The sequence below is a fragment of the Sarcophilus harrisii genome, chromosome X (genome assembly GCF_902635505.1).
Source record: "Sarcophilus harrisii chromosome X, mSarHar1.11, whole genome shotgun sequence".
NCBI classification, from domain to species: Eukaryota; Metazoa; Chordata; class Mammalia; order Dasyuromorphia; family Dasyuridae; genus Sarcophilus; species Sarcophilus harrisii.
Genome location: NC_045432.1, coordinates 66,068,957 through 66,089,315, shown reverse-complemented (window position 1 = coordinate 66,089,315; position 20,359 = coordinate 66,068,957).

Genomic DNA, 20,359 nt, shown 5'->3' with positions numbered 1-20,359 from the left:
ATAGTAGGTGCTGAGTAAATGCTTCCCCAACTTCTTTTATCCAACTTTGACATTTTATTTTATAAGATTATGGGTTTAGTGTTGTAGAGGGATATGGAGATCATTCAGTCCAACCTTCTTATTTTATAGATGAAGCAAATGAGATCTGTAGTGGTTAAAGGATTTGGCCAAGGTCACACAGATAGATCATTTGATTTGAACCTTCTATCTTCTGCTTCAAATCCATAGCTCTTTTCCATTGTACTACACCATGCCTTTGAAAAGGAGAATACCTACACAATTACAAGTAGAATCTCAGAGAAGAAAACGGTTTGGCCACAGGTTTTATGTAAATACCTGAGAGAAATGAACTGAGAAACTAACAAGAATAATTGGAAATGAAATGAGAGTGGTGGGGAAAAGAAGGAAAATTAATGTCTTAGGAGAAAAAGTGTTAAATCTTCTCTAAATTTCATCCTCAAAATTAGATTGAAAACAGAAATCAATGACTTTCTGAGATTACAAGAAATATTTAAAGTAAAAACACTGACAAAATAAAAGAAAATGTCAAATGTCTGTGACCAAAAACAACTGACCCATAAAAAAGGTCTGGGAGAGGTAATCTAGGAATCATCCAAGTGCTTGAAAACTATGACCAAAGAGAAAGATTAAATACTGTGTTTTTATCTATCTCTCCATCTATGTATCTGTCTGTCTATCTATCTGTCTATCTGTCTGTCTGTCTATTTATTTGTTTTTATTATTATTATTATATCTTTTTATTTATAAAGCACATATGCATGGGTAATTTTTCAACATTGACCTTTGCAAAATCTTCTGTTCCAACTTTTCCCCTCCTTCCCTCCATCCCCTCCCCTAGATGGCAGGTAGTCCTATCTCTAGAGCACAAAATAAAAATAAGACTCTACTGAATTATTATATAAAATTAGAAGATATTAGACAAACTAAAAGATAGACTAACAATATATTACCTAATCTTTTTCTGCAAGTATCAAAAAGAAAAAAAAAGGAAAATTTGTAAGAAATAATGAAGAATAAGGGAAAAGTCTCTTTCCATTTCATCTAATTACAACCAAAGCCAACAATTTTAATAGAATAGATAAGTATTTGCAAAAATCTAAAATATATAGTTTTAACAGCATAAGTAGAGAATTAGAGTAGCCCAATTTCAGAAAAGGAAATCAAAAAAGCGATAAATGAATTTCCAAAGGAAAAAAGGACAAGACAGATTTATAGGTAAATCACATTAAACATTCAAAGAACAATTTTGCCTAACATTATATAAGCCTTGTTAAAATAAGAAAATATACCCTACCAAATTCCTATTGTGATATAAATGTATCTAAATGATCCCTAAAATAAGTAGTGTCAAAACAGAGAAAGTGTTGAATATCAATGTAAACATATTAATGATAATAATTATATTGCATCTGAGGTTTTGCCTCAGTAATCTTATGAGATAGATGCTATTTTCCTCCATGCAGAAGAAACTGAGGCTGAAGGGTTAGGTAATATGTCCAGAATCACACAGCTAGTCAGGATTGGAACTCAGATCTTCTTGTCCCAATTCTAGTGCTCTATTTCCTGTGCACATAGTTGCCTATCATTATGTAAAATATTAGCTAAGAGGCTTCAAGAACGTTTTTAAGCAATTATACACCATGACCAGGTTGAATTTGTTATCTCATTGCAAGATTGGTTCAGTAGTAGGAAAGCTATAAATATAATTAAGTACATCAATAAAAGAAAAAAATATGTGATTGCAGCAATAAATATGGGGCAGCCAGGTGGTAAAGTAGATAGAATACTGGTCCTGGAATCAGAAATATTTATCTCCGTGGGTTTAAATCCAACCTCAGGTACTTATTAGCTGTGTGACCCTAAGCAAGTCAATTAACAGTGTTTGCCTCAATTTTTTTATCTGGAAAATGAGCTGGAGAAGGAAATGGCAATTCATTCCAGTAGCTTCGCCAAGAAAGCAACAATTGGGTACTTGAAGAATAGGAGCTGACTGAAGAACAAAGTGAATAAAAATATCAAATACACATTTCTCTTAAAAGAAAACACAGTTTCTTTAATATGCTATATACTGTCAAGGAACCAGTAGTTAATAAATGTAATTGAGAATTCTGGAGACTTTTTAGTAAGATGAGTAAGTAAAAATAAAAAGGCAGCTGGTTGGTGCAGTGGTTAGAACAGCAGCTCTAACCTCAGGAGGAGCTGAGTTCAAATATGACCTCAGACATTTCACTTCCTAATTGTGTGACCCCAGGCAAGTCAGTTAACTCCAGTTGCCTCTGCAAAAAATAAAATAAAATAAAAGTACAGATGCCTAGTGTGACCACTGTTATTTGATATAGTTTTTAAAATACTTGCTAAAGTGACAAAACACGGAAAAATTTGATGGAATGAGCAAAAACAGAGAGGAAACAAAATGATTGGGTTTTGTGGATGATATCATCATCTTCCAGGATGCTAGAGATTGAAGTGTCATTTACCAACTATAGCAAAGTTGTTGGTATTTATTCATTTCAGTCCTGTCTAACTCTTCTGGTCCTCATTTAAGGTTTTCTTGAAAAAGATATTGGAGTGGTTTGCCATTTCCTCTTTAAGCTCATTTGACAGATGAGTAAACTGAGGTACACAAAGCTAAATGACTTGCCCAGGGTCCCACAACTAAGTAAGGGTCTGAGGCTGTTTTTGAACTGAAGGCTTCCTGACTCCAAGCCCAATGCTTTATCCACTGCACCAATTAGCTACCCTAGAGTAAAATAGATGGATATAAAATAAACTCACCCAAATCATCAACTGGTTCTCTTCCTGCCAGAACACAGTAGGAACAGACAGAGCAGTGGGCCACGGTAGGTGGTCTTGACTTAAGTCTCACCAAGGGACTCCAGTAACCAGAACGGAGTGGGCCCTGATGACTTTGCACAGCTCTGCCTCACTTAAATTGAGGGAACACATATAACTAAGTCAAAGAAGCAAATCTTGACCTGATGTCAGACAAACTTGCTAATAACTAGAGCTATTCCAAAGTGAAAGGAGCTTCCTTGGCAGATGTTATCCTCCCTCTTATTAGAACTTCTTCACATAAAAACTGGATGACCTGTTATCAGATATGTTCTAGTGGATTGCTTTTTTCTCTAAGTTCGACTAAATGACCTCTTCCGACTTTGAAAGGCTGTGATACCAACATCTATATGTATTAAGGCAATATTCTAGGTATTAGAAATGATAAGCAGCTTTGGCAAAGTTTCTGTCTTCAAAGAGATTTCCTGGAACAGGAGAGAGAAAATATATGGACAGGAGCAGAGCGGATGGCCATTGGATGGATTGATTTTATTTGAATATGCTTGTTTCTTGCAGGGAAGGGTTTCTTTTTTAATTTTGGGGAGGAGGAGATAAATGATAATGATGCCTCAAAAAAAGAATAATTCATTCTGGTATTTTTAAAGAACAGAAAAATAAAACAGAAAGAGCTTCAGAAGGGTAACCAGAAGAGTGGGGTCAGCTTGCTATTAACTTGTGACATTCTTTTAAAATTAAAAAAAAGTTGAATATCACAGAGATTCACGTTTTCACGTTAATCTTTTTTCTTTATTTTTCATGTTGTTTGGTTTAACTTTATTTATTTTTAATAGCTTTTTATTGACAAACCATATGCATGGGTAATTTTTCACTGTTGACCCTTGCAAAAGTTTCTGTTCTAACTTTTCCCCTCCTTCCCTTCACCCTCTTCCCTAGCTGGCAAGTAGTCCCATACATGTTAAATACAACATATTTCACATATAATCTTCTTTTATGTCTCATGTATATTGAAACACTCATACTTGTTGATGGTTGTAAATATGAGAGTTGAAAAAATACAATTAAAATTTTAGAAGATAGATGGGAATATTATCTGAGATTATTTTAATCAGTTATCATGGGGAAATACCAAATCATTTTACCTTTACCAGATGCATTTTTGAAAATCTAAAGGAAAAAATAAAATCCTTTGTCTATGTTTTTTAAGCGGGGTGAATTCAAAGTTTTAATGATTTCTTCATGTTCTTCAATCAGTGATAAAGTTCAGAAACAGGGGCCAAAAGTGTGAACCACACAATACAAATTAAGCATCATATTTCTAAATGAACTTTTACTTCCATATTTTATTTTGTTCCTAACTGGCAACCAAGGTGAAAGATTTACCATTGACTTTGGGAATATGAATGCCAGCTACAGAGTTTAGAAATTCAGAGTAGAGTAGGAGAGTCAATTTCTCTGATTTTTCTAGATTTCTCTTTTCTTTTGCTTCTGTTCCCCTTTTTTTCTCCCCCCAAATATCAAATTATCATGTACGTCAGTAGGAAGAAGCAGGATAGTTCATAAACTAGTTCATAAATAACTTTTATGTAAAGCATATTATGGAAGAAATTTTCAAAACTATGTCCCAACTAGATAACTTATAATTTTTTAAACCTTAGATATAAGACTCTAATTATCACTGTCAAAATCATGAATTCTTTTCTCACTCTACCTGTATCTTGGCAAACACTCTTCTTGGTGTAAAGAAGACATTATCCATTTGTAGTATTTTCACCATCAGAAATATTAATCTCATAAGGTGCTGTGAGAACAGAAGTGAGAACAACTTCTGGGAAAACTGGAAAATAGTATGACAGAAATTAGCCATAGATGAGCATCTTATACCATATACCAAAAAGTAAGTTCAAAATGAGTATATGATTAAAACATAAAGGGTGATACCATAAACAAATTAGGAGAGCAGGGAATAATTTACCTATTAGATCTATGGAGAACAGAAGAATTTATCATCAAACAGCAGGTGGAAAGTATTACTAGATGTAAAATGTACAATTCTGATTAATATTAAAGTAAAAAGGGTTTGCACAAACAAAACCAAAGCACCCAGATTAGAAAAAAAAGCAGAAAGCTATGAAATAATTTTACAGCACCTATCTCTGTCAAAGGCCTTCTTTCTCAAATATATAAAGATTTAAGTCTAATTTATAAGAACACAAGCCACTCCTCATTTGATAAATGACAAAAAGATATGCACAATTTTCAGTTAAAGATATAGAAGCTATTTACAGTCATATAAAAATGCTTTAAGTCACTGTTGAGTAGAGCAAACTGCATAAGCTTTGATCCAGCAATAACATTACTAGACCTATATCCTAAAGTGATAAAAAAGAGGGGGAGCAGCAAGTTCCTATTTGTACAAAAACATTTATGGCAGTAAAAATTATAAATTGAGAGTATGCCCATCATTTGGGGAATGGCTGAAAAACGTTGTGGTAAATGAATAATAAAATAAGAGTGGGATATTACTATGCTATGAGAAATGATGAGCAGGCAGATTTCTGAGAAATCTGGAAATCCTTATAGGAACTGATATTAAGAGAAGTGAGCAGAACCATGAGATCTATCTGATGATCAGCTGTGAATGACTGTTTTTTCTGCAGTACAATGATAAGACAGTTCCAAAGTACTTACATATAAAAATCCTGTCTCCAGAGAGAGAAATGATAGAGCCTGAATACAGATCACATTATTTTTTCACTTTCTGGTGTGTGTGTGTGTGTGTGTGTGTGTGTGTGTTTCCCCTTTGGGTTTTGTGACTTCTTTCAAAACATGACTAATACAATACTATCTTTTGCCTGATTGAACTTGTATAACTTATATCAGATTGCTTATTGTCTCAGGGAGAGGGGAGATGAGAAAGGGAGAGAGAAAATTTGGAACTCAATTTAATTTTTTTTGCTTGTTTTTTTATTTAATAGCCTTTTATTTACAGGTTATATATATATATATATATATATATATATAATATAATATGATATATTATATTATAAATATATTTACAGGTTATTTACAGGTTAAATTGAATTACAGGAACTCAATTTTAAAAAAAGAATGTTAAAATTGTCTTTTCATGTATTTGGGAGAAATAAAATATTTTTAAAATGACAATAAGAATTTTGTAAGGACTGACATATATGGGGGTACTAACTAGAAATACTGTCTTTTCCTTCCATCAAGTTTGATGAAGACTGAAAGATGGAAGAGGATAAATGAGAACCAAAGAATTATAGACTCAGTAACAACTTTCCAGAGAAAGGTTTTCAGAATTACCAGTTCTAAAGTAGGCATAGGTTAGGATGCATATAATCTCCCAAACATCTTCCAAGTCAGGATACACACCATTCTTTTGAAAAACAATGAACTAGGCTTGTGTGTTTTTAACTAAACAGTTAACACACTGCATTTTTCCATTTAAGCAGCTCTAGAGATGAATAAAATCCTTGATTTTGTTTTCTAATGAGGCATACAACTGGTTATTGCTTTTCTTTTTCAGAAGTAAGTTGTGAAATGTACAGACAGTGAAACTGCTTCCTTTTTTTTTTTTTATCCAGACCTGTGGTCAGAAAGTCATTTTTAACATCTGCCAGGGAGAGAACTGAATAGACAATTTTATAAAATTCGTAACAAAACAATTACATTCCAGTTGATCATGAGATTCAGGGAAGTTTTAAAAATGGAGTGTATTTATTTACTTTGTGTAATTTAAATTCTAGGAATATTATTCAAAAGGAGGATAATTATTGATCAAATAACAAATGGTTATTGCCAGTACTAGGATCGTTGCGTGTTGGGAATAGAAATTATAGTATTATTACTTTGGGGCCACGTGAGGCCTCCCAGGTTAGCTGTTCCAGTTTCTTCCTCTTATAGTTGAGAAGACTGAGGTCCAGAGAGGTTATGGGATTTTCCCAAGTACATAGGAGTAAATAAATGGCAGAGCCAAGAAAAAGAAAAATGTGAGAAAATTTGCAAATAAACTCTTTTCTTTAGTAAAACATGAGGTCACCTTTTCACAATTCATTTTAAATTACAGACAAATTAAAAACATGTAACTATAATCAATTTGGAATGAAGTATGTTTCACTTTCAAATTTCTGTCTGGAGCTTAGAGGGCAGTTAATCCTTTCTCCCTTTTCCTTTCCTTAGTAGAGTAGATTTTACCCCATTAGGACAATGCTTGAGGCACCCCAACTGTATGTGACTTGCCCAGTTATACAACTAAATGCTAGAATGGGAATTCCAATCGAGTCTTACGGTCAGTAACTTTCCACTGCTCAGCCCTGTTTCCTTCAAAATCCTTTCTTATCCTCCACAATATAATAAGAAACCCCTCCCAATTAATGAATTTACTAATAGCATTTTGATGCATTCCATTAGACAAAGTAGGATGAGTAGAAGATGTATTTGGTGAGCCTGCTTACGCAGTCTTTTCCTTATAAGGAAGCCTCATAATAAATCATAATATTTATGTGGGGCTATCAATTGCATGCCATTTGGTTAGATGTTTTTTTGTTGTTGTTGTTGTTGTTGTTGTTGTTGTTCAACTGACTTACATGCCATAATAAATTAAATAATACCAAACAGCTATTAAAATGCCAGATTTAGTTTTTTAGCTCTCTCTCTCGTGTTTTCAAGTTTGGGAATCTCTTTCAGGAAGCATTCTATGAAACCCAGGTGCTCGCAGACTTAATGTACTCAGTATTTTATTGAAATAGTCTATTTTACTAAGGATATCCTTTTCATCATGTCAAAATACAGTATTACTCTTTTTGAACTGCAAAACCAAAAGCTTTTCAAACGTCGATTTGCTAGGGCAGTTTCTCTCCATATTGGCTTAAATAATATTTTGCTCCTCATCTAACTTCGGTCATATTTTTGTGCTGTTTTTTTTAGAGACAAAGCCTTTGAGCAAGTTGGAAAGAGAAAAACCGGGAGGAGGGATCACAAAGATATAGAAAGTCAGTTATGGTGAGATACTTGAATTTAGTCTTAAGGGGACCTTAGGTGGTGTTTTAGGATTTGGTTAATCCTGTAAATTGGACGTGATTTGAAAAGACAAGTCAGGTTTGTGTAAATGACACTATGATTTTAGGATCCCTCTTGGAAGGTATCTCAAATAATTCAGGGAATCCCCCAACATTGTTGATTCTTGGAATTCAGTTCCTGTGAAATGATCGCTGTGAAACGATTCCATGTCGTGGTGCAGGATGCTTCTGGATTTGCCAACAGGAAGCACACATGTGATCTTGCAGATCTGCGGAGCCCCGGGCAAACCTCTTCAGGCTTAGCATGTCTACTCTACTCATTGGTAAAACGGGATCAGTGATAGAGATTTAGGGAAGAATGGCTCCTCAGAAGCCACTAGTCCAACCTGCTCATTTTAGGGATGAGAACCCGAGTGCCGCGGCTGAAGTATCTCGCCCAAGACTGGCACATTGTAAGTGGAGAAGTTCAAATTTGAACCCAGGTCCTCTGATAAGTAACTCAGCAATATTCCACTTGCTCATATGGAGTAATCTATGCAACTGCAAGTTTGCATATTTTTAATTATTAAAGTCTTTGAAGTAAACATTTCTGTGTGAAAGTTAAGCAGAACTATGTCCTATTTTGCCTCCCGTAAGAAGGGCTGTTCAAAAAAAAAAAAAAAAAAAAAAAAAAAGGCTGTCCTTATTTTCCCTCACCCATGGAGGGCAAGTCATTCTATTCTTTCAGAGGGGGATTTTCAATCTAGTTGGGTACGTCTGCCAGGCGCCCTCCCCTTATGGTCTTTGGAGTATATTGGGAGCATTTGCAGAGACCCTTTGCCTTAATGTTCTTTGTGCTTTTCAAGTGTTACAATGCAAAAGTCAGTCCTTGCATTTGAGGGGTCACAGACAAATGGCACATTCCAAAAGAGCTGGGGAGCGGGGTGCAAACATTCGCACTGAGGGCGGGGAAAAGCCACAAAGACCCTCTGGGTTGTGCCACGCGGAGGCCCTCTCTAGCAGCCTGCTGGTGCAGAAACACTTGACCGGGAGCTCGTGATCCTGCAGAAGAGTGTGCACAGGACGAGTTGGGGGTCCTCAAAGAGATCCTGGGAACCCGAAATCTCGCTGTCCTGGGCTTCCGGGAAAGTAATCCTGCCTTCTTATCCCACCGGTAAGACCTTAATCCTGTGGGAAGGCCACCATCCTTTGGAGGTAGCGATTTTGCTGAGAAGGCCAGAACGCCGCCATTATGTGGGGTGGGAGGTGAGGGAGGGGGGAAGACTGTTATCTTGCCATTCTGCCAGGGGAAGGCCATAATCCTGCCATTGTGCCGGGAAGGCCGTAATCCCTATGGGAAAGTCGCAGTCCCGAGGAAGTGGCGATCTGGCCGGGAAGGCGGTAATTCTGCCATTTTGCTGGGGAAAGGTGCAAACCAACCACCCCGCAGGGAAGGCCATAATCCTGCTATCCTGGCGGGGATGGGGGGGGGAGGGAGGTCACAATCCTGCCATCCTGCCAGGGGAAGGCTGTAATCCCTATGGGAAAATTCCTACCATTTTGCTGGGAAGGCCGTAATCCTGCCATCCTGGGGGAACGAGGGGGTGAGGGGGTGGGAGGGTGGGGGGGGTGAGAGAGTGGGAGGGGGGCGGTGAAGGGGTGGGAGGGGGTGGGGTGGGGTCGTAATCCTGCCATCCTGCCAGGGGAAGTCCGTAATCCCTATGGGAAAGTCACAGTCCCAAGGAAGTGGCGATCTTGCCGGGAAAGGCAGCCATTTGCTGGGGAAAGGTGCAACCTAACACCCGCAGGAAGGCCATAATCCTGCTATCCTGGCGGGGTGGGGAGGAGGTCACAATCCTGCCATCCTGCCAGGGGAAGGCCGTAATCCCTATGGGAAAGTCGCAGTCCCGAGGAAGTGGCGATCTGGCCGGGAAGGCGGTAATTCTGCCATTTTGCTGGGGAAAGGTGCAAACCAACCACCCCGCAGGGAAGGCCATAATCCTGCTATCCTGGCGGGGATGGGGGGGGGAGGGAGGTCACAATCCTGCCATCCTGCCAGGGGAAGGCTGTAATCCCTATGGGAAAGTCACAGTCCCAAGGAAGTGGCGATCTTGCCGGGAAGGCGGCCATTTTGCTGGGGAAAGGTGCAAACCTACCACCCCGCAGGGAAGGCCATAATCCTGCTATCCTGGCGGGGGTGGGGGGGAGGGAGGTCACAATCCTGCCATCCTGCCAGGGGAAGGCTGTAATCCCTATGGGAAAGTTGCAGTCCCAAGGAAGTGGCGATCTTGCCAGGAAGGCAGTAATTCTGCCGGAAAGATGATAATCCTACCATTTTGCCGGGAAGGCCGTAATCCTGCCATCCTGGGGGAACGAGGGGGTGAGGGAGTGGGAGGGTGAGGGGGTGGGAGGGGGGCGGTGAGAGGGTGGGAGGGGGTGGGGTGGGGTCGTAATCCTGCCATCCTGCCAGGGGAAGGCCTTAATCCTGCCATTTTTGTTGGGAAGGCTGTAAACCCACTGGGGAAGTCGCAGTCCCAAGGAGGTGGTGGCGATCTTGCCGGGAAGGCAGTAATTCTGCCAGGAAGGCGGTAATCCTGCCATCCTATGGGGAAAGCCCTAATCCTGCCGGGGAAAGTCACAGTCCTGAGAAAGTGGTGATTTTGCCCAGAAGACTATAATTCTAAGGAGGTGGTGATCAGGCAGGCGGCCATTGGAGATCAAGGTGCCGAGTCCTTAGCCTTCCCACAAGCATCCCAAAACTCAGCTCTCCCTTCCCTTTGGCAAGATAAATTACCAACCCACTGGGAAAATATTCTACGTACTTGAGGCTAAACTCGGTACTCTCCCCAGAAGCCCCAAAGACGCTTCAGCCAGATCTGGCGTCCGGGCCGCTGCCGCGTGATCGCGCCAGGCGACTCAAAGGGGCAAGACTGATCTCAGAAGTGTGTAATATAGACAGCTTCAGCCTGCCTCCCTGTAATCTGACTAGCTATGACTTGGTTCCCTGTAAACCGAGCTTCAAGCTGAGCAGTTGTAGAGTGGTGGGTGCTTTAGATGTGGCCACTTTCGATATAACCACTCCCCCGCATAGGCGCTCCTGAAGTGGCCACGTGGGATATAAGTACTTGCGCTATGAGCGCTCGGGATGTGCCTACTTGCAAAATGGGCGGCTGTGGCGATAGGGGCTCTTGTAATATGGACCCTTGTGATGCAGGTAGGTGCACTGTTGAAAGCTGCAGTCTGGTCCCCTGCAAGCAGATGAGCTGTAATACTGCTCACTGTGATGTGCCCAATTGGGCTTTGATTGGGTTTGGAACAAAGGCCTTTTCATAATCTCCTGTGGCTTTGGTGCAGAATGTGGAAACTAACGCTGGGAGCAACAGTGCCGGTGGCAGAAGTAGTACGAAAAGGATTGAGCCGTTAAAAGTGACCGTGCTGGAGCCTGGGCAGATGGAGAGGCCTGGGCAGATGGAGAGGCTTGTGCTGCAACCTGGACAGATGCAGCCTGGACAGAGTGAGAGGCTTGTGATACGTCCTGGACAGGCCGGGGGGCTTGTGCTCCAGTCTATGCAGAATGAAGGCCTTGCGCTGCAACCTGGACAGAATGAAGGCCTTGCACTGCAACCTGGACAGAATGAAGGCCTTGCACTGCAACCTGGACAGAATGAAGGCCTTGCACTGCAACCTGGACAGAATGAAGGCCTTGTGCTGCAACCTGGACAGAATGAAGGCCTTGCACTGCAACCTAGGCAGAATGAAGGGCCTGTGCTCCAATCTGGGCAGAATGAAAGGCTTGTGTTACAGCCTGGACAGGTCAGGAGGCTTGTGCTACCACCTGGACAGGTTGGAGGACTTGTGATGCAACCTGGGCAGATAGAAGATTTGATGATGCCACCTGGACAGGTCAGGGGGCTTGTGTTGCAATCTGGACAGAATGAAGGACTTGTAATACAGCCTGGACAGAATGAAGCACTTCTGCTGCAACATGGGCAGAATGAAGCACTTCTGCTGCAACATGGGCAGAATGAAGCGCTTCTGCTGCAACATGGGCAGAATGAAGCCCTTCTGCTTCAGTGTGGGCAGAATGAAGCGCTTGTGCTGCAGTGTGGGCAGAATGAAGCGCTTGTGCTACAGCCCAGACAGGTTGGAGGGCTTGTGTTGCAACATGGGCAGAATGAAGCACTTGTGCTACAACATGGACAAAATGAATGCTTTGTGCTACAGTGTGGGCAGAATGAAGCGCTTGTGCTGCAACATGGACAAGATGAAGGCCTTTTGCTGCAGTGTGGGCAGAATGAAGGCCTTATGTTACAGCCTGGACAGGTTGGAGGGCTTGTGCTGCAACATGGGCAGAATGAAGCGTTTGTGCTACAACATGGACAAAATGAAGGCCTTTTGCTGCAACGAGGGCAGAATCAAGTGCTTGTGCTGCAACGTGGGCAGGATGAAGCGCTTGTGCTACAGCCTGAGCAGAATGAAAGGCTCGTGCTACAACCTAGACAGGTTGGCAGGCTTGTGTTACAACCTGGACAGAACGAGGGACTCGTGCTGCCGCCCGGACAGAGTGACAGGATCGTGCTACCGCCCGGACAGAGTGACAGGATCGTGCTACCGCCCGGACAGAGTGACAGGATCGTGCTGCCGCCCGGACAGAGTGACAGGATCGTGCTGCCGCCCGGACAGAGTGACAGGATCGTGCTGCCGCCCGGACAGAGTGACAGGATCGTGATGCCGCCCGGACAGAGTGACAGGATCGTGCTGCCGCCTGGACAGAGTGACAGGATCGTGCTGCCTCCTGGACAGAGTGACAGGATCGTGCTGCAGCCTCGGCAGAGTGACAGGATCGTGCTGCCGCCCGGACAGAGTGACAGGATCGTGCTGCCGCCCGGACAGAGAGACAGGATCGTGCTGCCGCCCGGACAGAGTGACAGGATCGTGCTGCCGCCCGGACAGAGAGACAGGATCGTGCTGCCGCCCGGACAGAGTGACAGGATCGTGCTGCCGCCCGGACAGAGTGACAGGATCGTGCTGCCGCCCGGACAGAGTGACAGGATCGTGCTGCCGCCCGGACAGAGTGACAGGATCGTGCTGCCGCCCGGACAGAGTGACAGGATCGTGCTGCCGCCTGGACAGAGTGACAGGATCGTGCTGCCTCCTGGACAGAGTGACAGGATCGTGCTGCAGCCTCGGCAGAGTGACAGGATCGTGCTGCCGCCTGGACAGCCGGAGAGCCGTCTGATGCAGCCTGGACAGGTGGGAACCTATTTGTTACAATCCACACAGATGGAGGGGTCCATCCTGGAGCCCGAACACGTGACAGGGCTTGTGCTACAATCTGGTCAGGTAGGAGGGCTTGTGCTTCAGTCTGGGCAGAATGAAAGGCTTATGATTCAATCTGGACAGAATGATGGTATTATGATACAACCTGGGCAGAATGAGGGTATTATAACGCAGCCTGGACAGAATGAAGGTATTATTATGCAGCCTGGGCAGATGGAGGGGTTTATGATACAGTCTGGACAGAATGAAGGGCTTATGATGCGGTCCGTGAAGATGAAGCAGATTATGATGCAGCCTGGGCAAGCGGAAGGGCATGTGATGCAGTCTATGAAGATGGAGCAGTTTACGATGCAGCCAGTGCCGATGGAGGGGCAGAGGCTGAAGTCTGGACGGAATGCGGGGCCTGTAATTCAGCCTACGCCGATGGAGCAGTTTATGATTCAGCCTGGGCAGATGGAGGAGCTTATGATACAGCCTGGACAGATGGAACAATTTATGCTGCAACCCAGACAGAATGAGGGACCTATGATACAGCCTATGCAGATAGAAGAGCTTATGGTGCAACCTGTGCAGGGGGAGGGGCCTGTGCTGGGACCCGGACAGATGGAGAGGCCTGTGCTGGAGCCTGGACAGATGGAGAAGCCTGCGGTGGAGCATAGACAGGTGGAGAAGCCCATACCAAAGCAATTAGATTTAGCACATAAGGAAAAGTCCAAGAGAAAGATTACCAAGAGGAACAACAGAAGTGGATCTCTGGTGTACCTGACTCAGAAGTTTGTAGATATCCTCAAATCAGTTCCTCGAGGGGTCATGGACCTCAATGACGTGGCAATCAAGTTGAATGTCCACAAGCGGCGTTTGTATGATATCACCAATGTGCTGGATGGCATTGGCGTCCTGGAGAAGAAGGCCAAGAATCTTGTCCAGTGGGTGGGGTCCGAAGCGAATGTCTCACCAGCCCTTGAACAGGTGACCCAGTTGGCAGAGCTGGAGATGATCAGTGAGAATCACCTGGATGAAATGACAGTAGAAGCAACAGAAGACCTATCCAGCCCCTCAGATAGCTCTGAAAATCAGCAGTCAGCCTTCATGAGTATTGAAGAGCTCCAGGCTGTGTCATCCTTGAATGACCAGTTTTTCTTTGTGATCAAGGCCCCAGAAGAAACTGAGCTAGAAGCACCATCCCCAGATACCACCTGTGCAGCCCCCTACATAAAGAAGGAGCAAGAAGAACCCTTTTGAGGCCTACTGCTGAAAAGTAGATGAGTAGAGCACAGGTAACAAAGTTTGGAAGGCTTCAAGAAGCTCTTATTTGAAAGTGAAGTCCCCATTTATCCCTTGTCCTTCCCTATCAATCTGCAATCTTTCGAGTTTCATCTAAATGAAAATTTCCTTGATTTGTTTTGAACAGTTTACACATTTCAGAATTGTTTGGAGTTGTATTTGTTATGTTGACTTGAACTTTATGCTCAGATTTATGGTTTCACTTTTGAGAGTAAGGACAAAACAAAACTTCCCCTGAACAGTTTGCCTTCATCATCCAACTGTAGAAGAGCTTATATGGACTTACTCCTGTGGGGACCAGTTTGGATTTAGAACATTCATGAAAATGGTCTGTTACTAACTTTGTATATTGACTTAAGTGAAGATCTCCTGTTAAAATAACTTCTTATTCTAGAAAATAAGTTTTCTTTTGCTGCTAAAAAGAGTGAATTTAGTGGTTAATTTCTCCTTTTGGAAAAAAATTACATCTTGAATCAACCTAGTAGAGTTTCTTTTTGAAGCATTTTTAGTACAGTTATTTTATTTAGCAAATCATTCTTTAGCTCTTTGTTGTTTAGATAATGGATCTGAAATATGAAAAGGTCTTTAGATTTTCATCTTGTACAGCAAAAAATGTATGTATGAAAAAATTACAGACAGAAAGGGCTATGTTATAGATAAAAATGTATCGTATATGTATAGGTGTAGTATATGTAAGTTTATAGTGTAGAGTAAATACATAAAATAGATCTATTTCTGTTTCCTTCTCAAATACTCATGTAAAAACTATATAAAATGGTCAAGACAAATTCTTTACTCTCAAAGAAACACGGACCATATCTATGTTTAATTCAATCTTATAAATTAGTGATTTTTTTTGGGGGGGGGTAAACATTTTATATTTCTAGATGGTATCCCAAAAGTTTTCATTTAGTCTAAAGCTTAAGGCTTAGGACATCCTGTATACTGTTTTACTACCTCTATAATTTTTTTCTTGCAACAGAATACTAGTAGAATAATTCCCATTGTCCAGATGAAGAGCCTCAAATGCAAAATAGTTAAGTATCCATGATTCACAGCTAAAGTGGAGATCAGAATTTGGTGTTCTGGTTCGAAGTCTTCTTCAGTCTATCTCACTGTCCCCTTGTTTTATTAGGACCCACTTTGTATATGAATTAGAGGATCCTTTGAGAACCAATAAATTAATTAATGATTAGATTAAATTAATAAAAGTTTAATAGAAGTGGCACGTACTGGGCACTTAATAAATGTTTATGGATGATAAGTTGAATGAGCGTTACATAAAACAAAATATTACATGTGACTTTGTTTCATTAAAATTTTCATCTTTCAGACAGATGTGTTTGTATTGTATTATCACAAAGGATACTACATTAAGCTGTTGGTTAAGAATTTCAGGAAAGTAGGTGAAGGTTGTGTGCCTGTATTGTGGGGCCTGGCATATAAAAGATAGGTGACTGGACATTTTGTTGTCTTCCTTGATACTGATGAAGGGGGCGTCTCAGAATGTGTCAATGCATGTGGTCCATTTAACTCTATAGATACTCAGTGGAAGCCAGGCTGAAATGTCTAAACCAAGACTCCTTAATTAAAAAAAAAAAAAAGAACAACAAATAAACACACAACCATAGCTTTGAACTGAAAAAGTAAGAGAACAATCCCTGGTATATCTAGAAATTCATAATAATAGTTAATTCAAAGATTTGCCACAAAAAAATGGTAATAAAGTTAACACCTTCTTCAAAGCCCTTTTGTTTTCAAGTTCTATCTCACTTATGGATGAAAGTCTTCTCTGGACTTTATTTTCTTTTAATCAGCATTTCTATGTCCACTTGGTAATATTCTACCACCATTTTAATTAGCATGAATTCAAAATTGCTACAGTTAAGGGGCTACTTCATTTAAACTTAAAAAAACTTAAATCTTAATATTATAACTACATTTCTCTGTTAACTCAATTTATTATCCTGTAACCTGGTTATGTTTTATGTACCTTTCATTATTACTTGAAAGTTATTAGCACAAAATTTATCACCAATTTAAAAATTCCACTTTGTTATTAAATTTTATCAAATGCAAAATGCAGAACATAGGAAAAAATAGCCAAGATTAAGAAAGAGCTATTTCCTAATGGCAAATCTTGGCTTCTTAGAATAAGTAAGTAATGCAGGCCTCAGATCTGTGGCAACTCAACAGTGCCATTTCAGGAAGAAAAGAAATTCCATAAGAGAATTTGTCTTTCAGAAGGTGGGGGGGGTTTTGGCCTTCCCTTGTGAAATTTCATGTCCCCAACCCACACCCACCTTTTTCTGCTTCTTCATTTCAATTCAGTTCATTGTGCATTTGCTAAGTGCTAACTGTATGTTCAGGACTGTCTGGTCTAGTTTCATTAAACCCAAGAGAAAAAGAGGGTCACCAATCCCTACATAAAGATGCCCTCATCTGCTTCTTTGACTTAGTTTTAAAGTATGCTGTCATCTTTGTTTTATTATGTTTTTATTTATTTTGTTAAGTTACATTTCCCAAATACATTTCAGTCTGGTTGGGGCCCTCTTGCTAGTGTTGGGACTGGATGCTGCCTGCAGGCAGTGTGTTTAACACTTCTGATAGGGGGCTCATACCCTATTTTGCAACTCCCCATTGGAGTTTCCAATCTGTGTTACAGAAAGACAAAATTTGTGGGGTTTTGAGACATAAAAATGTTTCTGCAAGAAACTTCTATAAGAAAAAATTCTGCAAGAACTAGAGAACTACAGTGAAGTAGGAACAATGAGTCTCAAAGGAGTGAGTCCTTTGTAAAGTCCTTCTCCCTTCTGACCTTGACACTTCATTTGTAGCCAACTGTTTCTTACCATAATTTGGAAGGGCATTATTTTGTGGCATCTTGGCCAAGGGTCAGAGACTTGGACGCCAGTCCCTTACAGCATGGAAGGGGCTTCAGAATGCTTTACTGAAAATCCTCTTAGCACCATCCAGATTATTCTAAAACACATACCCATCCCAGTTTTGAGACTCTTCTTTCCCCACAAATAGTAAAGACAAAGAAAAAAAAATCTCAGTCTGAAAATTCATTCTTATTGCTTTTACAGGTTTCCTTATCAGCTTTTGCTTATTCTGATCTTTAACACTCCAGACAGTGTACATATCTTTGAAAAATCTCGGGTACTCAGGATATAAAAGTAAGGTTCTTCCTACTTTTTTCTAGAGCATGTTCAGAAATAAGTAAATATAAGAAACTGACAAAATCAATAGTAATAGTAATAATAATAATTAAAAGTCACATTTCCAAAGCAGTTCAAGAGCTGCCAAGTACTTTAGTCCTCAAACCTAATCCTACACCTAAACCTCAAGCCTAAATCCTCAAATCTACCTCCTGAAGCAGGTACTGTTTTTATCCCTAATTTACAGACAAGGAAACTGAGTCTCAGTGTGGTTCAATGACTTGACCAAAGTAAACATACTAAGTGTGTGGAACTGGGGGAGAGTAGAATTCTAAATCCACTTCTTCTTGACTACAAATTCAATTATTTATATACTGGACCATCTCACCTTCTATAACACACAATAATTGGTTTTTTTTTTTTTTTTTGGTGGGGTCGGGGGACACTAAAAACTGAGGCGATGAGAGAAGTCCTGTTGAAGGAGATAGAGGGAGAGGGACAAGTGATAACCATATCTGGCATTATTATAACACTATAGGTTATACAACACTTTCAGAGATGGAGGATAGGAAGAGAGAGAGAGCGGAAAAGAGGGAGGACAGAGACAATAGTGGGAAAGAAAAAAATATTTTCTGCTTATATTAGAAAGAAAAAAGAGGAAAAATAGACTAATAAACAAAAATAGTAAGAAAGAGAAACTTGACATTTATTATGTGGCTAAAATGCATGAAAAGTAGGATTTGCTGGTATTGGGTTCACTCAACCATCCATCTATTGGCTCTCTCTGTGTCTTTTTTATTGCACATTAGTGTTACTATGCCTTTGACTTAGTATTAGTAGTATTTAATTGTAATGACAACACACTAGTTGTATGAAATCCTAAAACACTGAAGATCTTCAAAGATATGTATGATCATTTGAGAAAAATAATATGATCTAACAATTTATGCAGGAAAACAGAGTAGATGAAAGATGTCTATTGTTCAAATCATTGCACACAATTAAAAGTAAAGCCTATATAACTCAGTGTATACAAACATCAATGTGTGTATATATATATATATATACACATATATATGCATATATTTATTCATTTATATCATTCATATTTATACACTATATATTATGTATGTGTGTATATGTGTCTGTCTATGTCTCAATCTTGGCAAACCATTGAACAACTTATGTAGCTTGCCCATATCATTCATATAAATCAGTATATGTGTATGTATATATATGTATAGGTATATGTATATATATATATATATATGCGTTAAATATATTATGCATGAATGCATACATAAACAAACAAACACATACATACATAATGACAACACTGAGACAGCACAACAGAATCTGGGGGATGTATCCAAGGTGGTCCTTAGGGAAGAATCTATATCTCTAGCCTCTTTTATCCACAAAGGAGAGAAGGAAAAGATCAGTGAGTTGGGATTGAAACAAAAAAAAAATTCCTTGAAAAACAACAAATTTTAAAAATCCAGTTAAATAGCTAAGTATACTTTTTGAGTATGTGTGTATGTGTGTGTGTATGTGTATATAATATATATATATATATGTATATGTATGTATGTATATATGATGGGCAAGCTCTCCACAAATATATCTATATAGTGTGTGTGTGCTTGTGTAAATTTAAAAATTTAAGAGGAAGAGAAATCCAAGCTATCTTTAGCCATAGGGGAAAAAAATTGCCTTTGGAAGCTTGCAGAATTCCTTTCTGATTTCAGACTACTTAGAATTTTTTTAATAGCAGTATAGTAGTGTGATGTTATATAACTGCTAATCAAGAAACAATATAGTTTCAAAAAATTGAGAATGACTACCTCACAAAGGACAGTGGAGAAGTGCATGATATAATTAGATTGTAGGAAATAACAAACTAGGAGCTCTGTCAATGAATTAGAGGTAAAAGACTGACAACAGGGAAATATGTGATTGAAAAAAATGACAGGTGAGTTTCTTGGTCAAATAGTGAGGAATAACAGCAGGTGGTCTGAGTGTTCCAATAATATCCTTAGGATAGAAGTAAGGCAATCCGTCAGCTTGCTGAGTAGACCCCTGGACAAAACTTATGGTGGGACATACATAGATATTCTTCTATACCCTTTTCTATAATTCTCTCTTATATTGATGGCCTGGGTTCCCATAATTCTGTATTGTAGTTTCTCATTATTTCCTTCATTTCATATTCGTTTGTTCTGAAAACAATTTTAAAATAATTGAAAACTTAGTTCTAAAGAAATAGTTATGTCAGTGTAATAGAATCAATAGATAATTTCATTAAGGATAATGTCAATAATGAGAAAACATACCAGGATTTTGGAGATGCAAACAAAGTATTCCTCAGGGGAGAATTTATATCTCTAGACCCTTAAACAAAAGAGAGAAAAATGCTGATCAATGAATTGAACATTCAACTAAAAAAACCAATAAAATAGAAATTCTGAAAATGAAAAAGTTAACAAATTTAATGCAGAAATAAAACTAAGTGCTGCTTAAAAGAAACACAATTAATAAGTGATTAGCTTATCTAATTAAAAATAGAAAACAAAGTTATCAGCAATGATAAAGAAAAACTTGCTATTATTTTTGAGCATTTATTAATTGGGAAACACCTTTTAGTCTTATAAATTTGAATGAGTTCCTTCTGTATTTTAATACATGTCACCTTTATCAGAGAAAATTATTGGGAAGATTATTTTTTCCTATTTAATTTTTTTCTTCTTAGATGTATTGGATTTGTTTATGCACAAACTTAAATTTTTCTATAATCAGAAG